This window comes from Mustela lutreola, chromosome 1 (genome assembly GCF_030435805.1).
Source record: "Mustela lutreola isolate mMusLut2 chromosome 1, mMusLut2.pri, whole genome shotgun sequence".
Taxonomy (NCBI): Eukaryota; Metazoa; Chordata; class Mammalia; order Carnivora; family Mustelidae; genus Mustela; species Mustela lutreola.
In genome coordinates, this window is record NC_081290.1 from 17,949,055 (window position 1) to 17,962,845 (window position 13,791).

General features: G+C 33.4%; 1 protein-coding gene and 1 non-coding gene across 13 annotated transcripts in view; both read right to left on the minus strand.

The window, feature by feature from the left end:
• The window catches only part of ADGRL3 (adhesion G protein-coupled receptor L3), an 809,555-nt gene that overhangs the window by 47,542 nt on the left and 748,222 nt on the right, over positions 1-13,791 (minus strand). The gene's annotated exons all lie outside the window — the stretch shown is intronic.
• LOC131822913 (U6 spliceosomal RNA) lies at positions 5,742-5,848 on the minus strand. The gene has a single exon (XR_009350389.1). It is a non-coding gene; the product is annotated as a U6 spliceosomal RNA (small nuclear RNA).

Sequence of the window (13,791 nt, forward strand, 5' to 3'; positions counted from 1 at the left end):
TGTTGAGGAGTTAAATTCATTTGAGGACATTTCAGGAACAATATTATGCAGCAAAATAAATGTGGCAGATACAGGCTTGTAAATGGAGCAGGGAATGACTAACTGTGCTGTCTAATATGGTGGCTACTGGCCCGTGGGTTTATTTAAATTTAAATTCTTTAAAATGAAATAAAGTTTAAAATTCAGTGCCTTAGTCACACCAGTCACGTGACAAGCACTCAAAAGCTTCAGTAGCTGCCATATTGGATAGTGTAGTTCTAGAACATTTCTGTGTTCACAGAAAGTTCTACTGGACGTTGCTGGACTAGGACGTTCAAAGAGGGTTTTAAGCCAGAAAATGGAATTTCAGGTGATATTTAAATAATGCCATGGATGTGTGAAAGGTAAACAGAGGAGAATTTCTAAGAATTGCTCAGATATAACAGTTGTGAAGTGTTCCTAGAAAGAAAATCTTGCTACACCAATATTGAAAAGTTATAGAACATCATAGTATGATATTTATTTCATCATCTGCATTCCCATCGCATCAGTCTATTCCATCTGTTACTCCAAGTTCATGACTGCAATAACTATTTCTACCTTAATTTGTATATAGTAGGATATCGAGTAAAGAAAGTTCCAAAGGTTAGCCTATAGGAACATGTCCAAACATGCTGTACAAAATTGTACTGAGCTATCTAAATGCTTCAAAAAAGAAAATACAAAACGTGTACTGTAATTGCTGGAGTGAGATGTTTTGCCGTTAATGTGAAATAGCAAAAAAAGGGTACAATTCAGCAGTTTTTGTGGGCAGTTGTGGGAAAACGCCAGTTGTTCCACTCAATAACAAAGACTGTACTTCCAGCCTCGCTTCCAGTTAACTATAGCCATGCGTTGAAGTAGTGTCCACTGGGATGTGAACAGAAGTGAACTGTGACATTTCTGGGTCTTGCCAATTAAAGGACTGGAGCAGGGCTCCTCTTGACCATTCTTCCCCCTTCCCCTTTGTTAGGAGAAAATGACAACAGAGCCTCAGACCCAGAAATGGAAGCTGCTTTTGATTTGGAGCCATGGTATTAGATTAAAACCAAGTTTATATAACCAATTTAAGCTACTATATTTTAGAGTATTTTCTTTTACAGCAGCTTAGCCCATGCAATAATTAGGAAAGCATGTAATACGTCTCTTTTAGCTATACGAATCACCAGTCCATATTTAATATAAAAATCCATGACAAAGAACCACTCATTAATTTCGTTCCCAGAATATCATAAATAATATATAATAATTCAGAATCTAAGGATCACTGAAGATTACCTATAATGTGGCAGTGCCTTCCATCATTTTGTCAGATCTTCTGTTGGCTTAGAGAATGTAGTTTTATAAAGTCTCTCCACTAAATTCAAGTTAAATTGATAGTAATGTTGACAGGGGTTATGGTGGTAAAGTTATTTGTTATTGATTCACTTAAAAAATATATCTATAGAACTAGTCTCAAAGCTGAATAATTTTCATTCTGATTTACCAAAGAAAGTCTATTGAAACAAAATCTCATCCCAGGCTGTATGACTAAAATGATTTCACTGCAGTTATTTTAAGATTTTATAAAAATTTGGACACAAAGGTCTAAAATGCTCTGGACAGATGTTACTGGGAAGTTTCAGGTTATCTTGTAAGTGATGACTTTCTGAAAATGAAGTAAAATACCCTGTAAGTACAATTTTTAAGGAACAAATTAAAAAAAGGAACCTTATTTCTTTAGCAAATATTTTCCTTTTGTCAAACATTTTATCTTATTTTATTCAACTAACATAAAATTGAAAGCTTTAAATAGTAATGTCAAAATTATCTTAAAAAGTGATCATTAGACTCAAGATAAGAATTTTAGGGGTCTCTGCTTAGATTGATAATAATTATGCATATATTTATATATTCTATAACAATTTCAAAGCACACAAAAGAACTATTAAAATCCAGTTCCATGGAAACTTAGCTCAAAATACATGTTCAAGAGGATAGGTTTGTTAGCCAAACCATTAACTTATACATACTAATAATACTGTGATATAAAGATTCATAATTCATAAGAAGTATCAGCATAGACAGATGATGAATGGCTAGAAACAACATGGATGAATCAAGTTAGCTATAGGATATTCTTTCTCTGTTTCAAGAGTTCAAAATAGAATTGTTTTTGGACATAATTCCTGATGGAAATATCTAAAATTCAAGATATAAAGAAGATAAGTTGAATAATGTAAAACTTTCCCTTCTATTATATTTACACATACGATTTTTTTTTTTTTAAAGCGGGGGATAGGTAAGGTTTGGTGTGAAGGAAGATGGGGCAATGCAAGGCATATATATATATATATATAATATCCAAGCCAAAAGATATAGTCATCATGTCACAGCATGTTCAGGAAAATGAACGGTTAGGCAGAATTGTAGATCCCATCAATATTTATCCCATTCATCCTACCAATATGAATGTATTCTGCGATCCTCTGGAATTGTTGGTTAGTTAGCTAATTAATTGCTGATAACTGAACCGTATGTCTAACAGTGAGAAAGAGCTATCACGATGTACATGGATATACTGATTAGTACCCCAATATTTCCAGGTGCAGTATGTAGCTGCATTTACTTTCCCTGGTATAAAACTAATTCTAATTAAGGAATAAATACATTTCCCCTTGAATTTGGTATAAAACTAATTCTATCAAAGGAATAAAGCATTGTCCCTTGAATTTGGTTTGGGCTACCATAGGAATGATAAGGTTAATGTCAGTGAATTTCTGAAGTTAAAATGTATTCTTCATTCTTCATAGAAGAAAAAAACAATAATAATAAGTATTTCAGCATCTGTAGTGAGGCTTTCCTTATTGTCGCTTAATCAGTTCTCAACTGAGGATGGACAGGTTGTAGTTCCTCATGTTCTATAAGAAGCTGACAGCAACGCAAACTAACGGACTTCACCTAGAAGTGATCTTTGAGATGCTACTTTGCCAAACTCCCAATCCAGGGTGCCCAGTCTTTAAAAGCAGAATTGGAAGGACAAGGCCTTTTAAGACGACAATGTTCACAGAATAAATGAAATAGTGGACAGAGGAAGAAAAGTAACACCTCTACTTGCACTAATTCCCCAGCAGTAAATGTTAGCAGGCAACGGGGGAAGAATGTTTTAAATGTCATATGTTATTCACGTTTTTAAATGGATCAGACACTTAAAAACCACAATAACTTGGCCAAGTAGCAACACCTAAGACAAGATTAAAAGATCTGCTACCCAATGGTTAAAGAATATTTAAGACAGCATAACTCAGAGTTGTGACCAGAGGAAGATCTAAGTATTTCCTATTTATACCTCACTGTGTTAAAAATGCTTAATCAATTTGTAACACTCGGGATAAAAATCATGACTTTTATATTTCTTTCAAATGTATTTTTATATGAGTGGGACTATACTATCCAAGAATTACATTCAATTCTCTCTCTTAACTCCTATAGGAAAATTAAAGAAAAGTCATCTAGAATATAATGCAACATTTCTGAGTAAAATATGAATAATGTTTCATTATGGTCATACGTTTAAGTCACTAAGTATTAAAGATATAAAAATTCTTACAAAAAATATGAACGTCATATAACACAAATGTAGAAATTATCAACAGTAGAGAAGATGATTATATTTCAACTGTGGGTTTTATTGCTATTAAAGTATTACTACTAAAAGCTATATTGGTGCATTTTGTTCATATAATATTTATTAGGAGAAGAATGAAATGAACCAAATAAATAAAATAAGTGGCTCAGAATATGTCATGAACATTTTCATTCCCATGTCTCAATGTCCCTATAATAATATTGCAGATTTGAGAGCATCCACCAATATTAAATTTTTAACCACAGATTTCACACTGCTGATGAATTGGGTAAGTCTGAAATTAAATAGAACTGAGTATAATATATCAGGATCAATAAATATGATATCAATGACTGATAAAACTTTAATTATATTATCTTCACAACTCAATATTATGCAAATTTTTATAACTCAATATAATATGGTCAAAAATTAATTTCTATATGAAAGAAATTAAGGATATCAATTATGAGAATGAAAAATGAACTATTATATTATACATAGACAGCTACAATCTTATTACAATTTAGTATCTCCATCTACCAGATTTATAAAAATGACTTGGTAGGTTTCATGCAAATAAGATCTCAAATTTTGGAATCCTATGTTGAAAGCAAATAATATCTCCCTATGATAATTTATTAATTTTAATGTATGAAAGATAGTGTAGGTTTTCCCCACAATCCAAGAGTAGAGTATTCCTATGAATAGATGTTAAGCAATAAAGCTTACATTAATTAATTAATATGTAAATTTTTTTAGCATTTCTAGACCCCTAAAATAAATCTCTCTTGGGCTATTTTTTTTTTAAGGTTTAATTATTTATTTATTTTTTTTTAGCAATCTCTATACCCATTGTGGGATCTGAACTCACAATCCTGAGATCAAGAGTTGCATTCTTTTCTAACTGAGTCAGCCAGGTACCCCTCTTTTAGGCTTTTCTAATATCTTAGGACACATCTTGCTAACAGATGCACAAAATAAATTAAGATAAAGCACATATGCTCACAAACACAAGGCAAACCTATGGTGACTTGATGCTGAGATGCTGAGTATAGTTCCCAAGGAAGGAGCCTGACAGCACTACTCCTATTGCTCAGGATGTGCACTGCTTCCATAACAGCTCCCGCAAAACAAATGCTGAATGCTATTTTCACTTTTTGCCTTTTTTCTTTTTTTCCATAAAGGCAAATATCCTCTTCAGGTTTGTTTGGTTTTTTTTTTCAGTTAACAAAAACAGTTACCAGCGTAGGCCTTTTGTAAAAGTGAAGCGGCTTAGTGAAAACTTCTGAAAAGTGAGGGATATCTATGTATCATAGTAACTGAAAGCCTGCACTTGTGAACCAGCTTGCCTGAGTCTGAAGACCAGCTGAGTCTTTTACTAACTCAGCAACCTTCAGCTAATTATTTAATCTCACTTATCCTCACATTCCTTATCTGTGAAATGGGGATATACACAGAAATTTTTTTCATAGGGCTGTTGTGTATATTAAATAAAAGGGCTTGGCACAAGTTAACATACACAAAAATGCAAATATACAAATTTTTAATAGACAAAAATATTATTACAAATACCTGCTGTTATAATTACTATTGTATACTGACCTTCTGTCCTCAAAAAATGAGCCAAAGAGAAAAAATTATAAACACAGTGCTATGTTAGGGCTCCTTCTAAGTGTTTTGGAAATTCATATTTGAGTAGAAATCCAAAGGGGATGAGGGAGTCACTGACTCTCTTGAACTGACCCTTAATTTTACCTTTAAAAAAGCCTCAGTTTATACAGTGTTTTATTTAAATATTTCTTTGGGCTTAGTAAATACTATGAATTTTAACATTTTCGATTGAAACGGAGTGTATCTGGATTCCCAATGAACATTAATGTAGAAACCCAGAGTTCTCTGAATTACTAGAGAAAGTTAAATTTAGTTGGTAAGTATGTTGTATCCTCAGTGTCAAAAAGTGCACTAAGGAATGGCGATCTCACTAAATGAAATCATTTGTATTAAAAGACATAAAATCATATGTGAGGTGTTCATGAAAAGTCACTAAGAGATATATGTTCTAAAATTGGACTTCTATAAAAAGAGATTTTTCTCTCATTTCTTTTTTCATTTTTTTAATATGAAATGTTTCATGAATTTGTATGTCATACTTGTGCAGACATCCTGTTAATGTTCTCTGTATCTTTCCAATTTTAGTATATGTGCTGCTGAAGTGAGCACTGTATTTCTTTTCAATAATTTTTTTCTTATAATCAATGAAAACTGTGACTCTCATCAGTAATATTTCAATTTCCGTAAAATATGAGCAACAAGTTAAAATCTGTTCTTTATTGATACTTATCCTGAAAACCACAATGTTTCCTGCTTTATTATCCAAGGGCCAGTGTTTTTTAGAGTCACACAGAATCTTAGAATTTACTGATTCTTTAGAACATGTGACTACCAGGCTGACCAAATTTGGTCATTGCAATGCAAGGAGATGAAATTCTTTAAAGAATATATTACATACTTTCAGGATTTCCTTTTTTTAACTTAGAAGATGCAAAAACTTTTAAGTAAAATAACTCGGGGAATTAATAACTTTTCTGTATTCTTCCCAAATGTGTTTTGACAGGTTGAATTGCTGTAATACTCTTTCTCATACCATATGGTATCATCACCTCTTGTTTCAACAACTTGTAATAGAAACATTCATCATACCCCTTCTATGAATAAACACCTTATTATAAACTGCTTGTAAGAACAACTAAAACATAAAAAAAAAAAAAAAACCGAGTATTTAAAACATGTCTGTACTTAACTAAAGATTCCAATAAATGGAACCAAGGGAGGCACTGAAATACAATAGAAAGCAGACATGTTTCATTTAGTAAGGTAACCTTCATCAGCTTTGGTTTACTCACCACCACAATGAGTAAAATAACCTCACTAGGATCTTTACAGAGTTAAATGGAACCAAGTAAAGAATAGTCTATAGTTCTTATGTTATCAGTTAGAAAGAATTATTATTGAAAAGCACTCTGAATTCTTGAATTTTTCATTCATATGGAACAGTGAAAGCCCATTGGTAAAGAATTTGAAGAAGTTGGCCCAAAGTGCACAAGAGCTAGTTACTTCCACAGTGAGCAAGGCTAATTAATGATCCAAGATCTCTACCACATTCTACTTTTAATAAGATGTTATTGTTTCCAATTAAATTTGTTACTAGGAATCTAATCTTCTTAAAATTATGCGAATGAGAAAAAAATTAAGCAATATAATAAATAAATCCAATTTTGCAGATTTATAAAAAGCTGCAAATCTCAAAGTAAGAAATCTTAACTTGATCACATTTTAGGCCAAAGGACAGCCTCAGTAAAGTTCTAAGAATCAACATCAATCAGAATGTATTCTCTGAAGATAATGAAATTAAGTTAGAAATCAATAACTAATACAACACCCATACATACAATTATCCATCTGTTGCTACATCCAAAATAGCTTCAAGCCCCCCAAAGCATTTTACAAACAAGTTCTATCTAATAGTCAAGGAACAAATAATTCTTTTTTCGTACAGGTTAGGCCTGAAGAGAAAGGAAGGAAAACTTTGAGACTACTCTAACTTAGCAGGTAAGGAGAGTTTAAGTGAGTAAAAAATTATAAGAACATTTTACTCAAGAATTTACATACAAATCCTAAAGAAGTTATTAAATAGAAACATCTGATTTGTGCATCAACATCATGATCTACTAAGACTTACTTCAGGATTGTAAGGAATGTATTAAAAGAATTTTAAAACACAATTCTGAAAAAAATATGTGAAAGAATAATAAAAGCCTATGAGTTGCTAAGGCAATTTTGAAAGATACAATCAAAATGGGAAGACTCACTCTACCAGATATTACACAAGTTCTGGTAATAACATGGTACTGGTAGAGTAACAAAGTATACGTCCACGGAATAGAAGAGAGAGTACAGGAACAGCATTTGATACAGTTTAGTGTGGCAGCACAAATCTGGTGGAAAAAGATGGAATATTTAGCAACTGATGTTGGAAATCTGACTCATTAGATAAAGAATTCAAAATGTCCTCCAAAGACCTCAAACGTACACACTGTAGAGTAAAAAGTTAATGGTTTAAATATATGTATTTCTTTGTAACAAAGGTAAAATTAATAGAAAAATGACAGATTGGGCAGAGACATACACAATGGCGGAAGAATCCAAATTGTGTATCACCAGGTAAAGGATAAAGTATACAGGAAAACTAATCAGAAAAATAGGAAAACATTAAACTTTTTGTAAAAAATAGAAAATCTAGTAGGAACAAATGGGCATAAATAATTTACTAATAGGGTTCCTCTGAATATTATTGAAGAGGTTGACTATGTGCTATTTCATTATACTGCACTAATGAAAGTTACTGGATGGAAGATCTGACAATTTTAGACACCTTTATATAGTTAATTGAACAAAATGTGGTAAATTCAAAGGAGGCAGAAAAATCAGGACTAGAAAGACAATGATGGTTACAAAGAAAATATGCCATTTTTAACTTACATTTTGGTATAAGTAATATATTATGATCCAATAATGTCAATATTTTGCTGATAAATTATTACCTTCTATGCTCATGGCTTGTTTTGTCAATCTCATAATTAAGCAGTTTTAAATTATAACCTTAGACTATCCATCTCAGTTCTGGAATAGAGAGGACTTTTCTATTAGTACATTGAAGGATCTGATTGAAAATATCAACTTCCACAGAAAACATTGCATAGTATTCTAAAATGCATACTCAGTGCATAAAGAGCACATTTATAAACATTTCAGGGACTCTGATGACAGACCTTATTTAAAAAACATAACTGTATGTAGTGGAAAAATCCAACAACAATTGGGACTCAGCCAAGAGAAAATTAGATTAGGAAATTTTCATGTGTGGACTGAGCAGCTCAAGACACAGCATTCTACTATACTGTCTGCACATTTTAATTACAAATTCAATGATTTACTGCATAATCCTTTATTTAAAGTAACTATGACTTATAAGCCTTCACCACTTTTTAAAATGAGCTAAAGGGGGGAAAAAGGTTTTAAAATACGGTAACACTCCTGTAAGAAAGCACTCCTGGAAAATAAGAAAATGAAAAAAGTTGAAGTCTGAAAGAGTGTTGGTATCTTCTTCCCTCACTGTTGTTTTTACTTCAATGAGTGGTTTACCCCTGGAATTAGGGGATACTGAAATGCATTCAAACTGTGTTGTGTATAACCCCTGTGGCAAGTAATTTGCCAATCAGTGGCCACCTATTTATTACCTTTTATCATAGAGCATTTTAGTCTCCTTTTATTAATTGGAATATATTTAAGTATATGTGTCTCAGTATTTTCTAGAATTTGTCTCAGTATTTTCTAGAATTTGTCTCGGTATTTTCTAGAATTTGGGAATGTGTCTCAGTATTTTCTAGAATTTGGGGAGAATATGAATTTATCTAGGGCAAGTGTAAGTAGTATTGTCTCCTGTCAAGGGGACAATATTGCTTAAGATGGTAAGTGATGGCAAAAAGATATTAAGTAGTGAATTTGTATAACAAAAAATGGTTACAGGCTTATTCCTTCTGTTCATTTTGACTTCTTTGGGGGGGGGTTATATCTCTTAATTCAATCCAACTTTCTACCATTTCCCTTCCTCCCCCCAAATTCCATATCCTGTCCCTTGAAAGTCACAGTCAAATAACCACAAACTCTCCTCTACACTAAACTTCATCTCTGGGTGTTTCTTGTCATCTTCATGCTTTAAAAGAAATTCTCCCAATTAGCAGTACTTTCCACGCAAACTTAAATATTGGTTCTCTCACAACCCACAGGCAGTAGAAGTGCTATGGCCAGACTATGATTTCTCCTGTCAAAATCCCCAGCTTCTTTGAGGTTCTTGCCATCAGCTGTTTACTATCACTCCAGACCTCCTATTTTTCTGTCTTTACAGTTTTACTATACTTCTCTCCATTCATGATCATTCTTCTCTGCTGCCAACCAGGATCTTATGACTTCCTATTTTCTTATACCCCCTTTCACTTTTAATGATTCTAACAAAACAAAACAAAACAAACAAACAAATAAACAAACAAAAACCAACGCTTGATAGGTGGGCATTGCTAGAAAAAACAAAACGGAAAACAGAACACCAATCAAAAACCAATCCATAACCATGATTACATAAGACATGCTAAATTTGTGACAAATTTCTTTCTTTTCCTTTCTTTCTTCCCCTCTTCCTTCCTTCCTTCTTTCTTTTTTTTCTTTCTTTCTATCTTTCTTGCCTTCTTTCATTCTTTTTTAGAAAAAGAGAGCAAGTGGGGGGTGGGGGTGGGGTAGGATCGAGGGGTTTGGGACAGAGGGAGAGAATCTCAAGCAGGCTCAATGCCCAGAGCCAAGGCCTTCTTGGAGCTTGATCTCAAGACCCTGAGATCATGACCTAAGCCAAAAGCAAGAGCGAGATGCTTAACCGACTGAGCCACCCAGGTGCCTCGACAATAAATTTCTAATGGCACTTAACAATACTTCCAGATACTTGTGGATACTTCCCTAGCACAAATGCTTTTTCATTCACCAAAAGGAATAGTTCACATCGTCCTTCAACCTCAACGTCGCCTCTCATCCTAACCTCTTAGCTGCACAATGTCATCTATGTCCTTGAAAAAACAGAAGCAATCTGACAGTTGCAAATACATGAGGCACTGTCCAGACCTTGCAATCTCTTGTACAGCTCCTGAATTCATCCTTCAGCTGCTGCATGCTTAGCTGCTAAAGGCTTACCCCCTGTGACCTACAGATGATTGTCCTTGGGCACTAGAGATATTATACCCACACAGCCAGCAGGGCCTGGGAGTTTGCATTCCATTCTCACCCCACAGCAAGCCTGTGGTCAGTTACTAACAGGTGTGAAGTTACAAAATCCCAGCTCCTTTGCCTCAAGGTTGGAAAGTTCCAAAGTGTAACTTACACTCCAGAGCTCCCTTTGGGATCAGGGTCAGTCAGTCTTCACCCAAAATGACAACCTTGCATGCTTCTTCCTCTTACCTACACCACTTCGCCTTACTTTCTAACTGATCTCTTCTGAAAGCACTTCCTTAATAAATTACTTTGGCTGAATCCTTGGCTTAGAATCCACCCCTGGGAGAACTCTACCAAGAATACTGAGAGAAATGTTCTCATCTTTCCAAAACCAAATCTATTAGCTATCTTCAACAGTCTACACACATTTCTTCCCTCCTATTATAATGAAAGAATTGCCTTTGTTCATACAAAGCCAACATATCTGCTCATCCTGATACTTCTCAAAAACTGTATTCCTGTTCATTATTGTTCTCTCTGGTGCTTCATCAATGTCTCCTTCTCTATTCACTTATTCCCATCAGGAAACACCCTTTAGTATTCTTCACTTTTAAGAAACAAAAAAACCTTCTTCTTAGATCTCAGAGATTCTCCAAGAATCTTGTGTTAACATTTACTGAAAAATTCATCAAGAATTTTCTATACTAGTAATCCATACTTGCTCACTTCTCATTTTCTTTCCTTTCTTTTTTTTTTTTTATAAGATTTTATTTACTTATTTGACACAGAGAGAGAGATCGTAAGTAGGCAGAGAGGCAGGCAGAGAGAGGGGGGAAGCAGGCTCCCTGCTGAGCAGAGAGCCCAACGAGGGGCGACCCTGAGATCATGACCTGAGCTGAAGGCAGAGGCTTAACCCACTGAGCCACCCAGGTGCCCCTCACTTCTCATTTTCTTAAAAGCTACTCTACTTGGGCATTCTTTCCCCATAACTTCATAGTGCCTCTGTCATTGACAAATCCATTGTTAACTATTTTCCCTCTTATCATACTTGACCACTCAGAAATATTCTGTGGTTGACTACTCCCTTTTATTCTTGATTTCTATGACATAATGTTATTACATTTACCTGGTTGACTAAACTTTCTGAGTCACCTTTACCAAAACAACATTCTTCTTGGGTGATTTTATTCAGAAATTCACCTTAAATTCCAGTAACTCTGAAAACTCTATCCCTGATCCTGACAAGACTTCAGTGCCATTAAAACTTCTGACAAGTACATTTTGCTAGCATGATTTTATAGTTCATAGCTTATAATATGAAAATCACAGGTTTTTAAAGATGGGGCCCTTGGTGATCATGTAATCCAATCAATATCTAGATTTAAAGTTTCAAGAGTACGTACTCAACCAAAAAAATGTTTACTGAAAAGAAAATCATCTCTTTTAAAATTAAACACCATTTATTTATAGATGTGTAATGTGGTATGACAAAGGCTGTATGGTTAAGGAAATGGACCCTCAAGTTAGACGGTCTGCTGAAATCCTAGTTTTGGCACTAACTAACTGTGAGGTCTTGAGCTGAATTAATTACCTTCTTAGAAACTTAGAAGGTGTAACGCAAAGATTTAATTGATCCATGAAAAGGACTTAGAATTGTGTTTACCACATAGTAAAATGTCAAAAAATTAACTATATTTCTTATTATTTTGCACACTATTTCAAATAGACTCAACACATAAAGTCTCAAAATGCTATTTAACCAAGTGTAACAATTACAGTGGATTTAGGAGCAGAACCAGGGAGTACTGGTTTTTATTTCAGAATACATGACTAAATTTTTACTTAGAGTATGTGACTCAAAATACAATACAGTATTTAACTTAATATTACCCACAACACTTTAGTATAAACATTTCCAGGAAGCCTTTGAAACTTGGGTTGATTCAGATTTGAAGGCTAAAAGTCTTTCAGCCTAATACTATTTACTCAGTTTCCCACAACAGATTTTCAAAATCGGGTTAAGTTTTGGTCAAGTTTCATACAAATTTATATCCATGTATATAACCACTATATAAAAAAATTATAATTTAAAATAATTTGTGTCATTTTAAAGAAATCTCTATTAGAAAAAAATGTATTTCCAGTTGGTTCTGATAACAGTAACCAGGCAAACTCTTAAAAGCCCTAAGATTATGATACCAGTGAGATTTCTTGTGTGCTTTGTTCAGCCTTTAGAAGTATTTGTATCTTCCATGTAATACCTCAAAGAATTATGACTTAAATAATCACTGGGCAAAAATTGGCTTATGTATTGAAAAAAAAACAAAGATCTACTTGGAAGTGATCAAAAAGTGATTCAAATGCTTTTATTTACATTTAACTTAATTATACAATTATATAATTATACAATTCCTTGTATAATTTTTATAATCTGAAACTACATTAAAATAAATATATTAAGAGTGAATGAACTCATGTTTTTAGTTTTACCCATAATACATAAGAGTTAATTTTGCAACATAAAATTAAACAAGATATTGCTGAATGTATGTACTGGTTTTTAAACCTTTATTCAGATGTTTAAAATTCAAGGAAAATAAATAGCAATTATATTTTTAAATGAACAAAAAATAAAAAACAGAATAGGTTTAAAATTTTTTATCCCCAAATTTTAACTAGAGTCTCACATTAATTTTTAAATGATATATGTAAAACAATTTACAACACTAGAATGAGCTCTTCCTCACAATTTGGAGACAAATGAATTACAGTAATTAAAGGTTCTCATTTTCATAAGATTTGATTAAATTTTCATTTTGTATCTATATACACAGTAGCATGTTAATAATAGAAAATTAGACTTGATTTTTTGAAACTTTTCCAGAGGTTAGAAATATAGGATGACTCTCAAAGATGACATTCTTAGACTGTTCTGTCACTAATATGTCTATGGACGTAACGTAGGGCAAGCCACTTTCAAGTAAAATTCTTTATAAGGTACTTTAATATTCATCATACTAACTCCAAAAACTCAAAAGACTGCTGTGGCATAACAAAAAGCAAATATTTTTTCTTTGTTCCTGTGGCCAAGTTTCGGAAACCCTTCAAATCTCTTGAGTGATATCAGCGTCTTTGGGATGCTAATGAATGATGCCAGCAGGTAGAGGGAACAGGGAAGGGAGATGGTGAGCAGAATGGAGAAGTCTGGAGAAAAAGCCATGATTACAGGGTTGGAACCTTTATCCCTACTCTCACCTACAAGTCCACCCCCACTAAGGGGTAGGGGCCCACATATTGAGTTCTATCACTATTGGGCAATGATTTAATCAATCACACTTCTGAAATGAAAC